This window comes from Chelonia mydas, chromosome 12, assembly GCF_015237465.2.
Source record: "Chelonia mydas isolate rCheMyd1 chromosome 12, rCheMyd1.pri.v2, whole genome shotgun sequence".
Classification (NCBI taxonomy): Eukaryota; Metazoa; Chordata; order Testudines; family Cheloniidae; genus Chelonia; species Chelonia mydas.
Genome location: NC_051252.2, coordinates 9,694,947 through 9,716,122, shown reverse-complemented (window position 1 = coordinate 9,716,122; position 21,176 = coordinate 9,694,947). Strand labels below are relative to the sequence as shown.

The window sequence follows — 21,176 nt, the reverse complement described above, 5'->3', positions numbered from 1 at the left end:
AGTCATCTTGAGGTGCCTGTAGGATGCTAAGCTCGGAATGGTTTCAGAGTGGTAGCTGTGTTAGTCTGTATCCTAGTGGCACCTTAGAGACTAACAAATTTCATAAGCTTTTGTATACTTTGGCCAAACCAGGCAGTCTCTACGCAAAAGAATAAATGGACACAAACCAGACATCAAGAATTATAACATTCAAAAACCAGTAGGAGAACACTTCAATCTCCCTGGACACTCAATAACCGACTTAAAAGTGGCAATTCTTCAACAAAAAAATTGAAAAAACAGACTCCAATGAGAAACTGCAGAACTGGAATTAATTTGCAAACTGGACACCATCAAATTAGGCCTGAATGAAGACTGGAAGTGGATGGGTCACCACAAGAACTCATTTCCCTCTGCTGATACTCACACCTTCTTGTCAACTAAAATGGGCCACCTTGACTGCATTGGCCTCAGTAGCACTACAAGAGTGATTTTTCCCTCCCTTGGTATTCACCCCTTCTTGTCAACTGTTGAGACTAGGCCACTTCCACCTTAACTGAATTGGCTCCTTAGCACTGACCCCCCCCCACGGTAAGGCAACTCCCATCTTTTCATGTGCTGTGTATTTATACCCGACAACTGTATTTTCCACTCCATGCATCTGATGAAGTGGGTTTTAGCACACAAAAGCTTATGCCCAAATAAATGTGTTGGTCTCTAAGGTGCCACAAGGACGCCTGGTTGTTTACGCTCTGAAGGAATCACTTGTCCAGCCACAGAGCCTCAAAACCTGCACCCCAGCAAGGCGTCAGCGACCCAGCCCAGCTCACAGCGGGGAAAAGGTGGCTACATGAGGCGGGGGTGAGGGGCTGGTCGCTGAAGCTCAGGGCTGGCAGCCGGATTTTCCCCTCCGTCCTCAGCGCCTGGCTCCGCCGCTACCAGAGGGGAGGGTGGGACGGGAGGCGGGCTCCTCGCGGCTGCGGGCGATGCGCGGCCCGATACCGGCACTGGGGGCCCGCACGCCTCCTTCCACAGGGGGCGCTGGGAGGAGACGGCCGCGGCACCTGAACCGGCCCAGCCGGACCCCCGCAGCCCCCCGGGGGGCCCGGCCACAGCGCCAGGCGGCTCGCTTGGGCTGGGTCCCTCCGCCCGTCTCCAGCCCCCGGCCCCTTCCCTGCGGAGAGTTTTACCCGCGCCCCGGCTCCCCGTTACCTCTCCGGCTCCCCGCCGTGACCGCCCCGCTCGCCGCAGCTCGCGGGATGCTCGCAGCCCGCCCGGCCTCTGCAGAGCGGCACGTGATACCCGGCCCGCCCTGCCCTGGATAGTGGGGGTGGCTCAGGCACCGCCTCCCGCCCTCTGCGCCGGGGCCCGCACCTCAGCCATGGCGGGCGAGGCCGCCCCCCCGCCATCCTTCTCGGGTGTGTCCTAGGCTGCTCCCCACGGGCGATTTGCGACCCCGCCCCCCAGCAGCTCTGGCCTTTACCCAAGGGCGGCCTGCCCCTTTGTGGCGAGCAGCACTCGCCCGCTCTGGGGACTGGGCTTCCCCACCAGGCGCGGTAAATCCTCCCCCCAGCAAAGGTAGGGAAGGGGGGGGGGTACATGATTTTCCCGCCCCTGGGTGTGTAAGCAATCTCCTGGGGGCTCCAGAGAGCGTCCACTGCTGGCCGGGGAACCCTCGGACTGGAGGAAAGTAGGGTGACCCGCTGTCCTGATTTTATAGGGACAGTCTTGATTTTTGGGTCCTTATATAGGCTCCTATTTACTCCCCCCCATCCCAATTTTTCAGATTTGCTGTCTGGTCACCCAAGGAGGAAGGGAGCACCATGGAGTATTTAGGCCTTTCCCCTACATTGAGGCGGGACTAAGTGTTATCTAGAGCAGTGTTACTCAACGTGGTGGTCCGCGGACCGGCACCAGGCTGCGAGCCAGCGGCTGCCGGTCTGCGTGCACATTGGGGAAAAAAAATTGCTGGTCCCCCACCTCAGATCGCTTGAGAAGCGCTGCTCTAGAGGATGGTTCTCGCCTAGTGGTACGCATCCCCCTGGGGATACACAGAGGTCATCCAGGGGGTACATCAGGTCCTCGAGATATTTGCCTAAGTTTACAACAGGCTAGAGCCCTGCATCAGGACTGGGATCTCCTGGGTCCCACCGGCCCTACTGCCATAATAGCAGGAGCAGGAGAAAAATTCAAGAAACACAGGAGGAAATGGGAATTGTGGGAGAGGAACAGGATTTTTTTTTAAAAATGGTCCTTGTGCGCCAACATAAACGTCTCTGCCAGCAGCCACTACTCTCCAGCCACCCACCTTTGAATGCAGCACCGCCACCAGCAGCAGCACAAAACCATGGCTATACCAAACCATGCCCCTCTTACTTCTGCACTGCAGCTGGTAGTAGCACTGCCTTGAGCGGTCTTGCTCTGAAAAGGGTACAGTAGTTTGGAGAGGTTGAAAACCACTGCTCTAGATCATCCTGGACAGGTGTTTGTATTTGGGTAAAACTTTCCCACCTCCTCCAGGGGTAGGTAAAGGAGATTCCTAGTGTTTGTGGCATCAAAACAGCAGCTTGTGCAAACACTGCACACACAGCAGTAAAACAATCTGCTAGTGCATATGTGAGGTATATTATACTTCTGTGCAAGAGCGTACCATGAACGACAGAGGTTTACTTCCAGAGGGGCAAATTCATCCTGTTTTTACCCCCACCACAATTAAAACAGGATATATTTGGCCCTGGAGTCTAGCCACTGGTTTCTTTGACTGTTTCCTAGGAGAAGTCCAGGGAAGCCAGGCACACCAAGGTCTGCAGAACTGCTGATTAAGGTAAATGGCCTGGCACGAGGTTTAGTAAATGAGATTGCCCTCTTTTGCTGTGGATGGCAGAGGGAAGAGAAGAGTGGATGAAGGTTTACAAACTGGTAATTGGGGTGGGGTGTTATGCAGGTTCCTTACATGTTCTTCCCCTAAGTCACTGATTGTAGAAAGTCTGTTCCATAGAACTTCAGACTATCCCCTTGCTCTTAGGGTTTCCCATTACTAGCCCTTGTGCTGTTACTAGCTAGGTAGAAGGAAGGTGAGTCTCTATCTGACCTTGCTTGAGAAAGTAGCTGAGGACCTCAGGAGCTAGGGTAGTTGTGCTCTGACTTTTAAAATCATCTAATCCATCCCTCTGCCAGTCCATGGTCCCTTTCTTACATGGGTCATGGGGTGTTTATCGACCACAAACAATTGATGTGTGCCTGTCCTGCTGCTGTTACATAGGAACCAACTTGACAAGACATACTGCCTCAAAACCAGTGTAGAAACATTAGGTGGAATTCAGACAGTTCCTCCTAATGTTTAAACCCTCCCCTGACTTCTCATTTTCCAGACATGTTGAGCCCTCTGAAATGATGCACCACAGACAGTGGTAATTCAGGCTTCTCTCCCTGCCCACATGCCTTACCATTGTTTCTTATGGTAACAACTTTTAGTCACTACTGATTAACTTAGTGTTCTAGCATGACAGGAAGCAGCATCTCCTGTACACAGATGTTTCATTGCTGTACCCTTAGTTACTAACAGAAGGTGATTGTATGTAGGAAGGAGAGCTGGGGGTAGATATAAATTCTTGCTAGAGTGCCTGGATAGCTGTGTAATAAACTGCATTCATCAGAGACAATATTCAGTCCTCAGCATTCTGGGCTCATGAAATTTCAGATAATTAGAGCATTGCACCATTAGAGCTAAAAGGATAGACAGATTGTTCTGCTCATGCTGGAGATAGAGGATGAAATTTCATTTTATGACCTCAGAAGAGATTCCTTGGAGCAGGGGTGGGCAAACTACAGCCCGCGGGCTGGATCTGGCCCCTCAGGGCTTTGGATCCAGCCCACGGGATTGTCACTCTCGTGGTGCCGCCAGTCCCAGAAGCGTCCGGTACCATGTCCCTACAGCCCCTGGGGGAGGGGAGGCAGAGGGCTCAGTGCCCGGCCAATGGGAGCTTTGAGGGAGGTACCCACAGGCAAGGGCAGTGCACTGAGCCCTCTGCCCCCCAAGCCTGCCCTGGTGCATGCTGCTGCCACACTGCAACTGCTCCAGGTAAGCGGCGCCAGGCCGGAGCCTGAACCTCTCCTGTACCCCCACACCAACCCCCTGTCCTGAACCCCCTGCTGCACCCCAACCCCCTGCCCTGAGCCTCCTGCTGCACCTTGCACCCCTCCCTGCATCACTGCCTTGAGCCCCCTCCTGCACCCCAACCCCCTTCCCTGAGCCCCCTCATACACCTGCACCCCTCCTCTGCCCCAACCCCTTGCCCTGAGCCCCTTCCTGCACACCGCACCCCCTCCTACACCCCAACCCCTACATTCATGGTCGTGCATGCAATTTCCCCACCCAGATGTGGCCCTCAGGCCAAAAAGTTTGCCCACCCCTGTCTTAGAGAATATACCAGCAAGATACTTTCAGGACCTAAAGGAGTTGATAAACCCTAAACACTTGTCATATGGAGGGCTTGGGCTTGGGACAATTATTGCTCAGTAATGTGAGCCAAGAGCAGTCCCACAGAGGTACTCATAATTTAAAAACACTTATTACAAAGCATAGTGCTTAAGTATATCGGAAGCAGGAAGCCTGCTAAACAACCAGTGGGGCCACAGGAAATCGGGATGCTAAAGGAGCACTCAAGGAAGATAAGGCCATTGCAGAGAAACTAAATGAATTCTTTGCATCGGTCTTCATGTCTGATGTGAGGGAGATTCCCAAACCTGAGCCATTCTTTTCAGGTGACAAATCTGAGAAACTGAGGTGTCATTAGAACAAATTGATAAATTAAAGAGTAAGAAGTCACCAAGACCAGATGGTATTCACCCAAGAGTTTGGAAGAAACTCAAATATGAAATAGCAGAACTACCAGCTGTGGGATGTAACCTATCACTTCAATCAGCTTCTGTACCAGACGACTAGAGGATAGCTAATTTGACACCAATTTTTTTTTAAAAAAGGCTCCAGCAGTGATCAACAATCACAGACCAGTAAGCCTAATGTCAGTACCAGGCAAATTGGTTGAAACTATAAGAAAGAACAGAATTATCAGACACATCAATGAACATGATTTTGGGGGGGAAGAGTCAACGTGGTTTTTGTAAAGGGAAATCATGTCTCACCAATCTACTAGAATTCTTTGAGGGGGTCAACAAGCATGTGGACAAGGATAATCCAGTGGATATAGTGTACTTAGATTTTCAGAAAGCCTTTGACCAGATCCCTCACCAAAGGCTCTTAGGCAAAGTAAGCTGTCATAGGACAAGAGGGGAAGTCTTCTCATGAATCGGTAACTGGTTAAAAGATAGGAAACAAATGGTAGAAATAAATGGTCAGTTTTCAGAGTGGAGGTAAATACTGGTATCTCCCAGGGGTCTGTACTGGGACCAGTACTATTCAACATACTCATAAATGAGCTGGAAAAAGGGGTAAACAGTGAGGTGGCAAAACTTGCTGATACAAAACTACTCAAGAGCGTTAAGTCCAAAGCTGACTGCAAAGAGTTACAAAGGGACAAAATGGCAGATGAAATTCAATGTTAATAAATGCAAAGTAATGCACATTGAAAAACATTCTCAACTACACATACAAAATGATGGAGTCTACATTAGCTGTTACGACTGAAGAAAGACCTCTAGATAGTTCTCTGAAAACATCTGCTCAGTGTGCAGTAGCAGTCAAAAAAGCTAGCAATGTTGGGAATCATTAGGAAAGAGATAGATAATAAGACAGTAAATATCATAATGCCATTATGCAAATCCATGGTATGCTCACATCTTAAATACTGCATGCTGATCTGGTCACCCTATCTCAAAAAAGATATATTGGAATTGGAAAAGGTATAGAAAAGGGCAACAAGAGTGATTAGGGTATGGAACAGTTTCCATATGAGGAGAGATGAATAAGACTAGGATTTTTCAGCTTGGAAAAGAGATGACTAAGGGGGATATGATAGAGGTCTATAAAATCATGAGTGGTGTGGAAAAAGTGTTATTTACTCCTTCTCATAATAGAAGAAGGAAGGGTCACCAAATGAAATTAACAGGCAGCAGGTTTAAAACAAACAAAAGGCAGTATTCCTTCACAACACACAGTCAACCTGTGGAACTCTTTGCCAGAGGATGTTGTGAAGGCCAAGACTAACAGGGATCAAAAAAGAACTACATACGTTCATGGAGGATAGGTCCATCAATGGCTATTAGCCAGGATGTAAAACTATGCTCTGAAGTGTCCCTAACCTCTGTTTGCCAGAAGCTGGGAACGGGTGACGGGATGGATCACTTGATGATTACCTGTTCTGTTCATTTGCTCTGAAGTACCTGGCATTGACCACTGTTGGAAGACAGGATACTAGGCTAGATGGACCATTGGTCTGATCCAGTATGGCTGTTCTTATGTTCATAGGATTAGACACCAAAATTAACTAATTTCACAACAGTCATGTGAGGTAGATGTGTTATACCCATCTGTAAGATGGATATGGGCATAGGCACAGTAAATCACTTCTCCAGTGTCACTCATAGGCAGAGCCAGGTATAAGCCTCTAGTCCTTACTCCAGGTACCCTTCTTTGAAGCCTCTAGTCCTTACTCCGGATACTAGAGAAGGCTACCCTGACCCTTATCTTACAAACATTGACATATAAGTGTACAGACTTGAATAGTTTCACTGAGCCTATCATTTTTAGCCATTGGAATATTTACCAAGGGTCATGATAGTGATGTAGAATCTATGCCATTATGAATTTTAAAATCAAGACTGGATGTTTTTCTAAAAGATATGCTCTAGGAATTATTATAGGGAAGTTCTATAGCCTGCATTATACAGGGGGTCAGACTAGATCATCACAATGGTCTCTTCTGACCTTGAAGTCTATGAGTTAGTATTTCCAGGACTTGGAATTGAAAATTACATCTGTTCAGGATGTATGTTCTGTTAAGAATGTATAGTTTTGCAAAGACAAAATAATAGTGCCATAAGCAAGCTAAAATATAAGCTGCTAACAAAATAGCAGCTAGGAATATAAAGAATATTGATTGGATATAGGAGTATTTTAAAATGCACATCTTCTCTTGGGGGAAAAAAAGGTGTTGTCATAATGCAAGTCAGCTCATACATGACAATTATAGCAAAAAATAAGGCAGTTTGTAGTTTTTGCTTGACTTAGCAAGTCAAATTAAAGACTATGGAGAAACCTAGAATTTTCTTCACACGGCCTTTACCACATATTGGTTAACACCAGGTAAGAGCACACCTTTGTCTCCCCCCCCACAGTGAAGATAATGCCAAACAGGGCTTTGTGAAACTTTCTGATGTATCTGAGTTTTACCATTTTTATGAGCCTGTAGTTCTGCAGCTGCTACTAATCTCCATTTCCCTTTTATCAGAGTCCCCTTAAAAACTCACATTTTCCACTCACATTCTGAGCCCTAAGTCCTTTGATTCACTGTCCATCAGGCTGGCAACAGAGTTTATCAAAAACAGAACTCAAACATCCCAAAACAAATACAGTCTTTCACCAGCTCTAGTTCCACATAGTCTCCTATTGGGCTTCCCCACCTTACTATCAGACCACCTACCTCTAGCAGCCGGAGCTGCTACTTCCATCCATCCATCCAAACAAACCCTCCCTACAACCTCTGGATGCCTTTTATATTTGAATCACCTGATTCCTCTCAGATGGAGCTCATCTTGTAACTAGGGCTAGCTCAACCCCAGGCTCTCCAGCCCAGGGGCAAGTCACCCTGTTACAGAGCCAAAGATTTCCAGTTAAACATATCAACACAGAAATCAATTGAGCAAACTCAAAAAAAAAAATCTAAACATGAAAATCACTAAACAAATGAAAATAAAACTTGAAGGAAAACCAACATACAAGACTCATGAAACTAAACAAAAGATCAAAATCTGACAAAACCAGGGGAATATCTGCAAGTAAGAGAAATCCAAACACACTAGCCAATTATTTAACTGGTGAAATTTGTCCTGATATGAAGGGCCAGCATAAGCCCTTCCATACCATTTAACATCCAAGAAGGCAGGGTGCCATTGCTTCTGCATCCCCTCTATAGTGATAATCCAGTGGAAATGGGCCTGCGGTAGGCCAATAGGATTGACAGTTACATGGAACTAGATGACCCAATACCCAGTGCAAATGTCATAGAGGAGCTGCTTTTAGTGACACATTGGTGAGTACTTATCTGGCCCACTGCTGAAATTCTGCTATCAAAGTTGGGTGTTGGGGTCACTTTCCAGCTTCTGTTGATGTTCACTGGACACTCCTATAGTATTCTTGCCAGAGATTTGTCCTTGGGGCTCATAAATATGCTTTGGAAGAGAGAATGTATTACCTATGGAATGGACCAGATTTGACCAATTGGTAGATTTTCCAATTTCTAATGGGACTCCTTCCTCATAAGATGTTCACGCCAACCTCACCACCTCAAACAGTACAACCTGAGCTCAGTGCACTACTGTCCTTACAGTCTGCATAACTTTCAGGAGAGCAATGGAAATATTTCAAGCTAATGATTTTACAAGTTTTAAGTGCTTTTGTCACTATTTTGGGTTAAAGTTATGAATGGCTTTTAAAAAAAAGGAAAATAAATTAGTATATTCTCCCTTGGTGCTTCACATGCTTTTCTGGAACAAGGGTTTAACATTGGATTATTGGGAAAATTTTGAGGTTCTCTTTCCCAATACATGGGCAGCACATCACTGGTGCTGCAGTTGCTATCCTGTCCATAAATATTTATGTTTCATACCCTGATTTAGAAACTAAGAATCATTCTTGTTAGGCAATTGAAGGACCTGTTACTTGCTCTGCTTTGCTATAGATGGATGTAAAGATCATTATTCTTACTATTCACCCCTGTTCCCCAGTGCTTCATTTGTGAAACAATATTCTACACAAAACAAAGCAACTTTTGTGCCAACAACAGAGACCTTTTTTTTCTTTTTTTTTTTTCAGGAAAGTAGGTGGTTGGAATATTAGGTGTGATAGAGTGTTGCAAGAGAATCTTAACAAGACCATGTGTATGCCCACTTCAGGTAAGCATGAGTGCAAGCACCTTACAACAGACAAAATGTATGCAATGTTGAGGGGGGAGATAAAAAAAATGCAGTTGAAGATTTAAAAATATAAATGTCTACATTTGGGCTTCTAAATCTATATTTAAGCACTTATTTAAGTTGTCTGATTATTCCAAAGTACTGAGCAGCCAGCAACTTCCTTTATTCGGGTGCTTTGGAGGCTAACTTTAGGCCCTTATACTGAAAATCTTGGTCTCATTCACTAGTCTGCAAAAGTTCATAGAGGCTGTGAAATAAACTCTCCGATCCCATCGTCCTTCCTCATTTCCCACGCATCTGCCTCTGTTATCTTTCAAGTAACATTTTACTTATTATTGCCTGACATTATCCTTTTACCCATTTTTGTCCACAGTCAAAGGGTAGCTGGTCTCTGTGGACAGACAGAGCCAGGCTCCCCTGGAAATTCAGCTAATTAAAGAGAGCCAGGATAGACCTGGGCCTACAAAGGTCTGTTAGTGGACATCTGGAGGAAGGAAGAACTGAGACAGGCTGAACCCGGCACTGGCAGAGGAAGTTGTACTGGAATGGACCTAACTTCTGTGGCAGTCCCTAGAGCAGGGGTCTCAAACATACGGAGTTATTTCCTGCAGCCCGCCATAGGCATCGACTCCACCAGCAGCCAAACTCCTCTCATCCCCTGCCCCTCCCCGAATGCACTGCATCCCCGCTCCTCCGCCTACCTCCCAGTGCTTCTCGCCGCCAAACAGCTGCTTGGCGGTGCTTAGGACTTTCCAGGAGGGACGGGGGAGGAGCAGGGATGCAGCACACTCAGGGGAGGAGGCAGAGAAGAGATGGGGCCGAGGCAGGGATTTGGGGAAGGGGTTGGAATGGGGGCAGGGGACGGGTGGGGGAATTTGGGGAAGGGGTTGGAATGGGGGCAGGGGAGGGGTGGGAAGAGGTGGGGCAGTGGTGGGGCCTCATGGAAGGGGTGGAGTGGGAGCGGGGCTGGGGGGAAAGGGGGGGCTTTAACTGAAGTAATTCTAAAAGTAAATGCGTGTTTTGTCATTGGAGTGAGGTGCATTACTGAGTGTTTATATTTTATTAAAACCCCTCTTCGCATTACAGTTTTAAAAAAGTTAATACATTGACTTTTAATAGGATATTATATTACTCTTCATTTTTTTCATTTTTGACTATACTTTTGTGTTGTTGTATGAAAAGGTTTCAGTGATGCGGCCCTTGGGCCAATGTGCTAGTCCTCATGTGGCCCTCAGTTTGAGATCCCTTCCCTAGAACAAGAGGCCAGGGAAACAGCCCTGTGGCTGCTGCTCCAGGTGGGGAGTAGAGCTGAGTGAAGCTGGAAGGCTGCCAGGAACTAGAATGCCACCAGAGACCCCTAGAAGACGTGGCCCTGAACCTGGGACCAAGAACTGGGTTAAGACACAGTGTTCTGTTCATTTCTTAACCTCAGTTATGAAAAATAAACCTCCTTGACTGAGACTGGGCATGACAGTGTATGCTTTGGAGCCAGGGAGAAGCGATGGCCCTGGGTGACATCAACACTAATTAATAATTACTGGTTTGTTGATACACACAACTATCGTGCGTGAGTCCAGTTTCTACTCCTTCAACTCTATCCATGCTGTAGAGCTGAGCTGGGGAGTGACATCTTTCAAAGGCTGAACACAATTTCCAAATGATACCAAGAAGACCCTTGAGTGTTATGGGTTTGGTAAACGTTGTTGAAACTGGTGGTTGTAACAACCAACCTACATTTGGGATAAAAGTAAGATGCCCTTAAGCCCATTTATGGAACAAAGTAGCTGAAATACTAGGAGCACTGTCCAAAACAAAAGCACATGGAAGACTGGTCAGAAACAGAGCCATGTTGGTGGAGAAGTTTCACTGGTTATTGTTATAGGAGAAGTTTGTGTGTGTGTGTTTGAGGAAAAATAGGAAGAACACAGGAGAAGCTAATAGAGAAGCAGCAGAAATCCAATGACACAGCCATTGGGAACGTAGCCCTGAGAAAAGCCTAGAGAGACCTTTGGAACTAAGTGCTGGCTGGAAAGGGGCTTGGAACACTGAGCAAAGAAGATGTCACCTGCTGTTTTACTCCTGTTGTGTTAATGGAAACAGGAGTATGTACATTCTTTGCAAATAGTATTACATCAAAGACATACCTGACTCCAATATCAGTTTCTCCTAACTCAAACAACATGCTAGCCTGAATTTTGGCTAACTTCTTGAGCCAAAAAGGTAACAGAAGGAAAGCAACCAATCTGCCAGTGTAATCTATTCCTTTTAAGTCCTTCTTCAGCATCCTTCTGGGCAATGTCCAAGGCCTCTTTTTTCTTTTATAGTCTACTATTAGGTTCTTTATTGGAATTCAGTGGAATGTTTATGATTTCTTTAATCTGCTTTTGGGACTTATTTGTGCAGATCGATCACTTGTAATTTTGATTGTTTTAAGCGTGGTTGTCTTTATTATGGAGATACCTAAAATTAACTACATTTAATGAACACTATTAAACCACATCCTTGGCTCGTGTAAATTGGCATAACTAAGCTGATTTAAACCCACTGAGGATCTAGCCTACTCCAGTGTAAAGAGAGAACACAAGTATAACTTCCTGGAAAATCATATAGCAGTTGAAGCCTCTGTTTCACCAAAACTTATAAAAGAGCAGGGATATGTGCAGATAGTGTTTACTTATCCTTGTCTGACTCAAAGGCTGATGTACTAGACTGGGGTCAGGAGAATTCTCACAATTGTTTTGAAAAATGACCTATTTGCCCACAGTTAAAACAAAAGGATTTCTTTTGTTAAATCTTGGTATTGGTATTCTTTGGGTCTTTGAGGAGTGAATCGTGTATCTGAAGCGGACGTTTCAGAACTTGGCTGGGTCATCTGCAGTCCCACCAACCACTGCTCAGCCAGCAGATATTTCCCCTTCCAATCTATAAGTATATAGATAAATAAAAAACTCTGTTACAAGACAAATACAAAACTGACAATAGTGGAATATAAATGACTCTTTCCCCATCATGACATTTAAAGAAGAGAAGAATTGATAGATCATATTGGTTGAGACAATTTAACTAATACTGTTTGGCTAAAATCAAGCAATATTCCCAGTATACAATTAAAATAAAAGAAATTAGTTTTCCCCATCCAGTTTTCTGTTTCTAAACTTAACACTGGTAGGGTTTCCCTGTTGAATGGTTAATATCACTGATCTGCTGCAAAATGCTTCAGATGTAGGGAAAACCGCCTGCTTTCTGCTCCTGGGGCTCAGCGTCTCCAAACCCACACAGTACACATGGTCTTTTGCAAAGCAGCTGCCCTGACTACTGGCCTCATAGAACCTGAGTCCAGCAACAAGAAACCTATTAAGCATATCCAAAACAACCACAACCAATTCCTGAAACTTCTGAGCATGCAGTGCTAATTGTGCGTCTGCCTAGCAACAATGAACCAGACCCAACTCATTCCTACCCTTCCTCACCCATATATCTCTTCAAGAAATATTTCCCTATTAGGCAAATGGGTTACACACCTGAAACCCTTCCTTGTTATAAAGGAGTCCATTTTCATTTTTCTCTAAGCCCCTTTGTAGCATGGGATTGCACTACAGTAGGGATTCTTGTTGGGTTAGTGGTACTGAGGAGAGCTTTAATTTCTAAACATTTAAAAATCCTCATTTCTACAAGGTCCAAATTTAGGCTGTCTTTAAAAATAAACTTTTACAAAACGTAAGCCCAACAGGCCTTTCCCTAAAGTTCTGACACTGTTTGCAAATCAAAATTTGTAGCATAGTGCTACTACATGATAACCTGAACATGAAATTATTGGGATTCTTTCTCAGACATTTTCCCAAGAGCTCAGTTTGACCCTAGACTTCATTACCCAGGTATTTTTATTTGGCATACAGCAATGCTACGCTGAGTTGATTAGACTTAAATACAGGGGGATGGATACAGGGAACATCACAGATCCAAAGTTACACAGATACCCACTCTTTGTATATACATTTACACATCTCATTGCATTTACTATACATAAAGCTACAATTTTGTCACGGAGCTTGTGGAAGTCACGGAATCCGTCACTTCCAAAGACCACAGTGACTTCAGCCCTGGCAGCTGGGAGCTGCAAGGTCCTGCTGCCTCCCGCAGTTGCAGGGAGCTGTGAGGTACCTCTGCTGCCTAAGGCAGCGGGCCCCCAAGCTCCCAGCCCCCATGGACAGCAGGGATAGCCTGCAGCTTCCAGCCACTGTGGCAGGGCAGGCAGACGCCGGCAGCTCCCCTCTACCGCGGAAGGGCAGGGGGACCCTGCAGCTCCCCAATACTGCGGTGAGTAGGGGGACCCTGGAGCTCTGAGCTCTACTGTGTGATGGGGGCCCCGGAGTTCCCAGCCACCCTGCAGCTGCCCAGTCCCTTCCCATTTTATCATGGATATTTTTAGTAAAAGTCAGGGACAGGTCACAGGCTTCTGTGAATTTTTCATTCTTGCCCATAACCTGTCCGTGACTTTTACTAAAAATATGCATGACAAAATCTTAGCCTTAACTATATATGGTTCATTACACATTTTTGGATTGGCTTGGTTACATGGTAGGGACTAATCCTTGTTCACACACTGTTGACACTGGACCTACTCTTTACCTCATCTTTACATTCCTGACTTATCTTGTCCATTATCTTGTTTGTAGTAAAGGGTTCCCTCAGTGTTCTCCCTTTTATCTTGAGAGAACATTACATTCTGTCTCCTAGCTTACTTACCCATTTACTTATCTTAGCACAAATAGTCCCTTTTCAGCCTGCTAACCAATTTACCTCCCTTCTCCTGTCTTCCAAGAAATGAGGCATCCCCCATGTTTAATTATTTATGTCAGGTCAAGCCTACAATCCTAAAGAAACTAACTACAAACTGAATATAAACAAAAGTGAAACTGACGAGTCTATACTCATCCTCAAAGCTAAGTGATATGCAAAAAGTGAGCAAAGTGCATAAATAGTCTAAAGTCGAGAGTTTGAATTCTAAGTTTTAATAACCTGGGTGTTAATTGTAACATAAGGGAATGTGTGGGTTTTCACAAATATAGGATTCAATCCTGAAGACTTTTTACTTGGTCCTTACTCAGACAAAGCTCCTCTTGACTTCAAGGAGTCTTGCCTGTGCAAGGATTTGACTTGTAATGTTTAACCCAGCAGTACCCCCTTTAAAACTCAAATGTGTAACAGCATTTTGACAGTCTGGAAGATTAAGTAAATTCAGTTTTTTAAAACCAGACGAGGATTTGTTGCAGGCCCATGTATGTCATGTGCCCCTGCAGTAGGTATTACAGTCATGTGAAATGGATCCAAATTTCTGTCTCCAAGCAGACATTTTTGTTCCAACTTCTGTTCTTTGCTAACATTAAAAGGCAGTCAGCCCTAAAGTGATAATTACAGATGACTTTGCTAACTTTCTTAATGTGATTTCCGGAGCTCCCAGCACTACATTATGTATGGTCTCCCCTTTGCTCCTTTGTCCCACACTTGGCTTTTGGTTGCTTGATGCATACAGTGTGTCCCACTGAGCAAACCACAGTGGACTAATTTAAAAACTACTTCAAACTATGCAAGATCCTCACACATATGAAAAGCCTTTACAAAGCCATATGGTTGTTTACTGCCATAAAATTAAACTTTCAAAAACAAAGCGCTGTGCATATACTTCTAAGTATATTTTAGTCCAAGGAAAAAGCTGTTACTTCTGTTGTAGGTTGCTACTAATCTTTTTTCCAGTTCCTAATGGTCATTACTGAATACTACATAAAAGAGCTTTTTGAATACTGACAATTTGATTCCATCAGATGTGATTACATATAATGGCAAAACTGGAGACATTTACCCTTAAATTTACTTGATCCAGAAAATATAATTGAAGTATGGAGCCAGCATTAGTGAGTTTATATCACAGTTCAAAGAGAAAAGGAGTACTTGTGGCACCTTAGAGACTAACCAATTTATTTTAACATAAGCTTTCGTGAGCTACAGCTCACTTCATCAGAAAGCTTATGCTCAAATAAATTGGTTAGTCTCTAAGGTGCCACAAGTACTCCTTTTCTTTTTGCGAATACAGACTAACATGGCTGTTACTCTGAAACCTATCACAGTTCAGTCAGTGTGACAAGGGAAACCAAACCTCATGCCTCTGGATGTAATATGATTGCCTGAGGCGTTCAGGAAGATGTTTTTGTCTCCATATCATAATATAGCATAATTGGGGAACCTTGACCTTCTCTTGAAACTTAATGGCCACTGGAAGCAGAAAAATAGTCTAGATAGGCCATCAGATCCAGCATAACAGCATTCGTGGTCAGAATCCTGCAAAGTTCAGGATGCCACTGGCTCACTTTGTAGGATCCAGACCTGTGCTCTTAAAAGCTGAGACTCTCATGGTCCTCCTTTTAGTGTTTAGCTGTTACTGAAGTGCTTTTGGAACAGTGGGGAACCTCTCTTCCCCTCTTTGGATTTGTGAAAGTAGAATGAATTATACTGAAATTATAATTCATTAAAGAAATGCTACTTGAAGGGTTTGTTGAAATATAGTTGTCAGGAAGAGAAACATTAAGGAGTGTGAGACAATGGGTCCTCAAACTAATTAACTTAGAGCTCCTACTGAGCTAGGAGATTGGTAAACGTTAGTATGCAAATAAGATATGTATGTATATTTGTCAGTTTCTGCTTTCTTTTGTCTCTTATGTTAAATTGGCTTTGACTTAGCTGTATAAATAAGTTATCTTGAGCCTCAGAGAGGGGCTCACATCTGGGTGCATTAGCAAAGCGCTTTGCTAATAAACAGGGTGGTCTGACAAATTATGTGAGTCCTGAATCTGACTTTGACAGATTCAAGTCAGACAGTCCTACACTGGTGATGATTTTCTGTTTTGTTTACTTTGTCAGTGTGTTTACAGCTCTACAGTTGTTGTTGTTGCCGTGCAGCTACGTTCAGTACCTATGAGATCTAGCAAACTCAGCCAAAGACAAGACAGACCAAAAGATTTCATCTCATGTGGCCAAGCTACTCAAAAGTCACAAATTAAGATCAATTCCTGTGAGTCATCACCTCCACAGCTAGCATAATTGGTACTAGTTGGTGCAAACAGTTGACACTGTCACATTCTAAGAACTGTTGTAGCCGTGTTGGTCCCAAAGTATTAGAGAGAGAAGGTAGGTGAGGTGTAATATCAGAAAAGTATATGGGGAGATTAAGCTTCCCTCCCTTTCTCCCTTCCAGGTGATAATTGTAGGTAATGGGCTGAGCGAGAATGAGAGTTTACATTTCTGGTGCCCACTTTCGATTAATGGACTTTGGCCTCCTAGACTGCCAATCAACTACCTTTTACCAGGACTGAAAATTCATTTTCTTTTGTCTTAAAACCAGACAAAGAATTAGCTATAATTACCAGAGAGATTCCATTTTAAGACATGAAGGAGGGTAGCCAAGACTATTCCTCCCACTGAATTACAATAAGAAAAAGGAGTACTTGTTTGTGGCACCTTAGAGACTAACCAATTTATTTGAGCATAAGCTTTCGTGAGCTACAGCTGACTTCATCGGATGCATGCAGTGGAAAATACAGTGGGGAGATTTTATATACACAGAGAACATGAAACAATGGGAGTTACCATACACACTGTAACGAGAGTGATCAGGTGTGTTATTATCAGCAGGAGAGAAAAAAAAACCTTTTGTAGTGATAATCAAGGTGGGCCATTTCCAGCAGTTGACAAGAACGTGTGAGGAACAGTAGGGAGGGAAAATAAACATGGGGAAATAGTTTTACTTTGTGTAATGACCCATCCACTCCCAGTCTTTATTCAAGCCTAAGTTAACAGTGTCCAGTTTGCAAATTAATTCCAATTCAGCAGTCTCTCGTTGGAGTCCGTTTTTGAAGCTTTTTTGTTGAAGAATTGCCACTTTCAGGTCTGTAATCGAGTGACCAAAGAGATTGAAGTGTTCTCCGACTGGTTTTTGAATTTTATAATTCTTGACATCTGATTTGTGTCCATTTAGTCTTTTACATAGAAACTGTCCGGTTTGGCCAATGTACATGGCAGAGGGGCATTGCTAGCACATGATGGCATATAGCACATTGGTAGATGTGCAGGTGAACGAGCCTCTGATAGTGTGGCTGATGTGATTAGGCCCTATGATTGTGTCCCCTGAATAGATATGTGGACACAGTTGGCAACGGGCTTTGTTGCAAGGATAGGTTCCTGGGTTAGTGGTTCTGTTGTGTGGTTGCTGGTGAGTATTTGCTTCAGGTTGGGGGGCTGTCTGTAAGCAAGGACTGGCCTGTCTCCCAAGATCTGTGAGAGTGATGGGTCGTCCTTCAGGATAGGTTGTAGATCCTTGATGATGCGTTGGAGAGGTTTTAGTTGGGGGCTGAAGGTGATGGCTAGTGGCGTTCTGTTATTTTCTTTGTTGGGCCTGTCCTGTAGTAGGTAACTTCTGGGTACTCTTCTGGCTCTATCAGTCTGTTTCTTCACTTTGGCAGGTAGGTATTGTAGTTGTAAGAATGCTTGATAGAGATCTTGTAGGTATTTGTCTCTGAGGGGTTGGAGCAAATGAGGTTGTATCGTAGAGCTTGGCTGTAGACAATGAATCGTGTGGTGTGGTCTGGATGAAAGCTGGAGGCATGAACTGCATAGCGGTCAGTAGGTTTCCGGTATAGGGTGGTGTTTATGTGACCATCGCTTATTAGCACCGTAGTGTCCAGGAAGTGGATCTCTTGTGTGGACTGGTCCAGGCTGAGGTTGATGGTGGGAAGGAAATTGTTGAAATCATGGTAGAATTCCTCAAGGGTTTCTTTTCCATGGGCCCAGATGATGAAGATGTCATCAATGTAGCGCAAGTAGAGTAGGGGCATTAGGGGACGAGAGCTGAGGAACCGTTGTTCTAAGTCAGCCATAAAAATGTTGGCATACTGTGGGGCCATGCGGGTACTCATAGCAGTGCTGCTGATTTGAAGGTATACATTGTCCCCAAATGTGAAATAGTTATGGGTGAGGACAAAGTCACAAAGTTCAGCCATCAGGTTTGCCGTGACATTATCGGGGATACTGTTCCTGATGGCTTGTAGTCCATCTTTGTGTGGAATGTTGGTGTAGAGGGCTTCTACATCCATAGTGGCTAGGATGGTGTTTTCAGGAAGATCACCAATGGATTGTAGTTTCCTGAGGAAGTCAGTGCTGTCTCGAAGATAGCTGGGAGTGCTGATAGCAGAGGGCCTGAGGAGGGAGTCTACGTAGCCAGACAATCCTGCTGTCAGGGTGCCAATGCCTGAGATGATGGGGTGTCCAGGATTTCCAGGTTTATGGATCTTGGGTAGCAGCTGCTGCCAGCAAGTTCCCTCCGTTCTGAGCCCTGTCGTGTCATCTCCCTCCCCCCCCGCCCCCGCTCTGTGGAGATGGGGTATAAGAGCAGGGTAGGGGGACACCCTGACATTAACACCCCTCTTCCCCCACCCTCTGCACAGCAAGCAGGAGGCTCCCGGGAGCAGCTCCAAGGCAGAGGGCAGGAGTAGCACACGGCAGTGGGGGGAGGGACAGCTGAACTGCCAGGCAAGTGATAGCCTGCTGGGCGGGTGCACAGGGAACTTAGGAGAACTGATAGGGGGCTGCCGATCCACCCTGGTTCCAAGCCCCCACCAGCTAGCTGCAACGGGCTGCTCTTCCTGCAAGCAGTGGACAAAGCAGGCGGCTGCCAAACAATGTTATAAGGGAGCATTGCGCAACTTTAAACAAGCATGTTCTGTAATAGATCAGCAACATAACAACGAAACAACATTAACCAGGATGATGTTAAGTGAGGAGTTACTGTAAATGCTATTCTATTATTGTTTAAATAATAGAACATGTTATTTATTGTTTAAATAATAGAATACCATTTATTTAAATATTTTTGATGTTTTCTATATTTTCAAATATATGCATCTGTATGCATTTTTTTGCCAGTGTGACTCAGCCTAGAGGTGGAGAGCCTAGTTCTCAGATTAGATGACAGTTCATACATAGCCTTCTCTAACTACAGTCATTCTACTGAGAAAGCCACCAAAGGAGATAATTATGCTGCTTATTTACTCACTGCTCATTATGGGCACCCAAGTTCTATCAATAGCATCATGACAATCAGGAAACAGGGTGGGCAGGAGAATTTTCCTACGTGAAATACAATCATAGGGCTAGAGTGTCGACACTAGAGGGCAGTAGCTTTAGGCACTCCCCAGGATAGGGTTACTTTGACTTGCGTCTATGCACTGCAGTGTGGATACCAGAGCCCAAGGTTCAAGCCCAGGTCAGAAAATCCTCAAGCTATGGTTAGAATGCAGTGTAGATTCTCAAGGGTTCCCTGACATAGGTCAGCTGACTTGAGTTCCACTAACCATAGGCTTACACTGCTGTGTAGACATACCCACAGAGCTCTTCTTCAGGTCTGGGAAAGGAACTCCCAGCATCACAGCAAAATGCAAGGTGGAATAGAGTGTTATAAGCTAATATAAATCAGATTCCAGTTTGAGAGTAATACACATTTAGACTGCACACTCTGTTATTCCTTGAAGAACAAGGGAAAATATTTCTACCTATGCAGAGTTGACAAAAGATAAATTGTTAGAAGTAACTATTACAATGAATTGACCTTTGCATGAGGCCTAACATTCTGTTTTTTTCTGGAGTTTCCAGACTGCTGAACACTTAACTTCTTTACCTTAATGCTGTATTAACTCTGAGTAAATTAATCTTGGCTAAATTCTATGGACTAAATGGAAAATGCTAAGGCTAAAGGAAGTGCACAACTTTGGACTTTGTGCACTGTAGAATCCCAAACTGCCCTTCCTCCCTGCTGCTGGAAACCCTTGCCCATCCATTAGTCCATCTTCCCTGCTATTAGGTCTTGAACCATGCCTTTGGCTGGGAATCAGCATAAGGGCATTGTATCAGAAGCCAAGGGCAAGCAAAAACTAACTTGTCCAAGCAGAGCTAGCAGAAGTGTGAAGTGGGTGAACCCAGGGGAGGAGGTCACACTTGTCATGCAGCAGGGTGGGAGATCTCACCTTCTGTTGAGAGAGGAGGGAGAATCTTCTTCTATTGGAGAGAACAAGATTTCACTTGGTTTAGATTAGACTGAGTCATAGAACCAACCAAAAATTATAGTAGGTATAAAGGAAAAGATGGTTGCTACCAATTGAGCAATGAAACTCCCAATTCTGAACTAGCACACTCCAACTAAATGCAGAGTGCAATGTTTTCCTTTCTCACCTGGGACCCTGGGTATGTATTTGAGTGACTAGCCCATGTTGCCACCCGTGCTGTGGTTGCTTCATTGCTGTTGTTATTTGAGTTAGTTAAATCAAAGCTAGCTCCAGTGTGTCAACATGTGCTGCAGTCCCACCTCTGATTACAGTGTAGATATTCCTATCCTCTGAGTGCAACAGAATTGAATTAGTTCATAATTAACCTGCCTGTGCTCAGGACCGGCTCTAGGCACCAGCTAAGCAAGCTGCTGTGCTCTAGAATGTTAATCTTTGCGATCATAAGCCCTATGGAGAAAAGACAGAGGAAATGTTGAAAATGAGTGCTCCTTAGAACACTTCAGGCCTCAGGTTTCTAAGAGGGAATAGGTTTTTATTCATGTAAATAACTAGCCACCATTTCATTTAATCTCTTCTTTTTGTCCATTAGGTAGGGCCTACCTGAAATCTCAGCAAAGCAAATGGCTGTATGGCTCCGCATATCTCTGCAAACTGTGATCTGACTATTTTTGGGTGTGTGACCAAAAGGTAGGAAACAATTTATCACTAGTTTCAGAATAGCAGTCGTGTTAATGCATCCGATGAAGTGAGCTGTAGCTCAAGAAAGCTTATGCTCAAATAAATTGGTTAGTCTCAAAGGTGCCACTAGCACTCCTTTTCTGTTTGCGAATTCATCATTAGACACCTTTCCCAACCCCACTGTCATGCTGGGACAAGAGTTGGAGGTAAATCATCTGAACCTGATCTCTCCCCCACCATTTTTTGCCATTTTGGGATCTCACAAAACAAAAGGCTTGGACTGGCAGAAATCTTTTCTTAATAATAACACATACCAAA

General features: G+C 44.6%; 1 protein-coding gene and 1 long non-coding RNA gene across 6 annotated transcripts in view; one reads left to right on the top strand and one right to left on the bottom strand.

Moving 5' to 3' along the window:
• SLC7A6 (solute carrier family 7 member 6) overlaps positions 1-7,669 on the bottom strand; it is a 59,435-nt gene extending 51,766 nt beyond the window's left edge. Inside the window, exon 1 of one of the 4 annotated variants that reach the window (XM_043526539.1) lies at positions 7,581-7,669. The gene's annotated coding sequence lies outside the window, so the exon portion shown is untranslated. Of the gene's footprint in view, positions 1-1,169; positions 1,447-7,580 lie in introns of those variants that run through there. The other 3 variants (XM_043526537.1, XM_037878241.2, XM_043526538.1) reach the window with 3 other exon arrangements.
• On the top strand, positions 1,426-20,868 carry LOC114021187. 2 transcript variants are annotated; one of them, XR_005222319.2, is made up of 3 exons: positions 1,426-1,557; positions 8,972-9,051; positions 20,770-20,868. It is a non-coding gene; the product is annotated as an uncharacterized LOC114021187 (long non-coding RNA). The 2 variants fall into 2 exon arrangements; XR_006285298.1 differs by lacking the exon at positions 20,770-20,868 and adding an exon at positions 9,446-9,823.
• Positions 20,869-21,176: the final 308 nt, after the last annotated feature.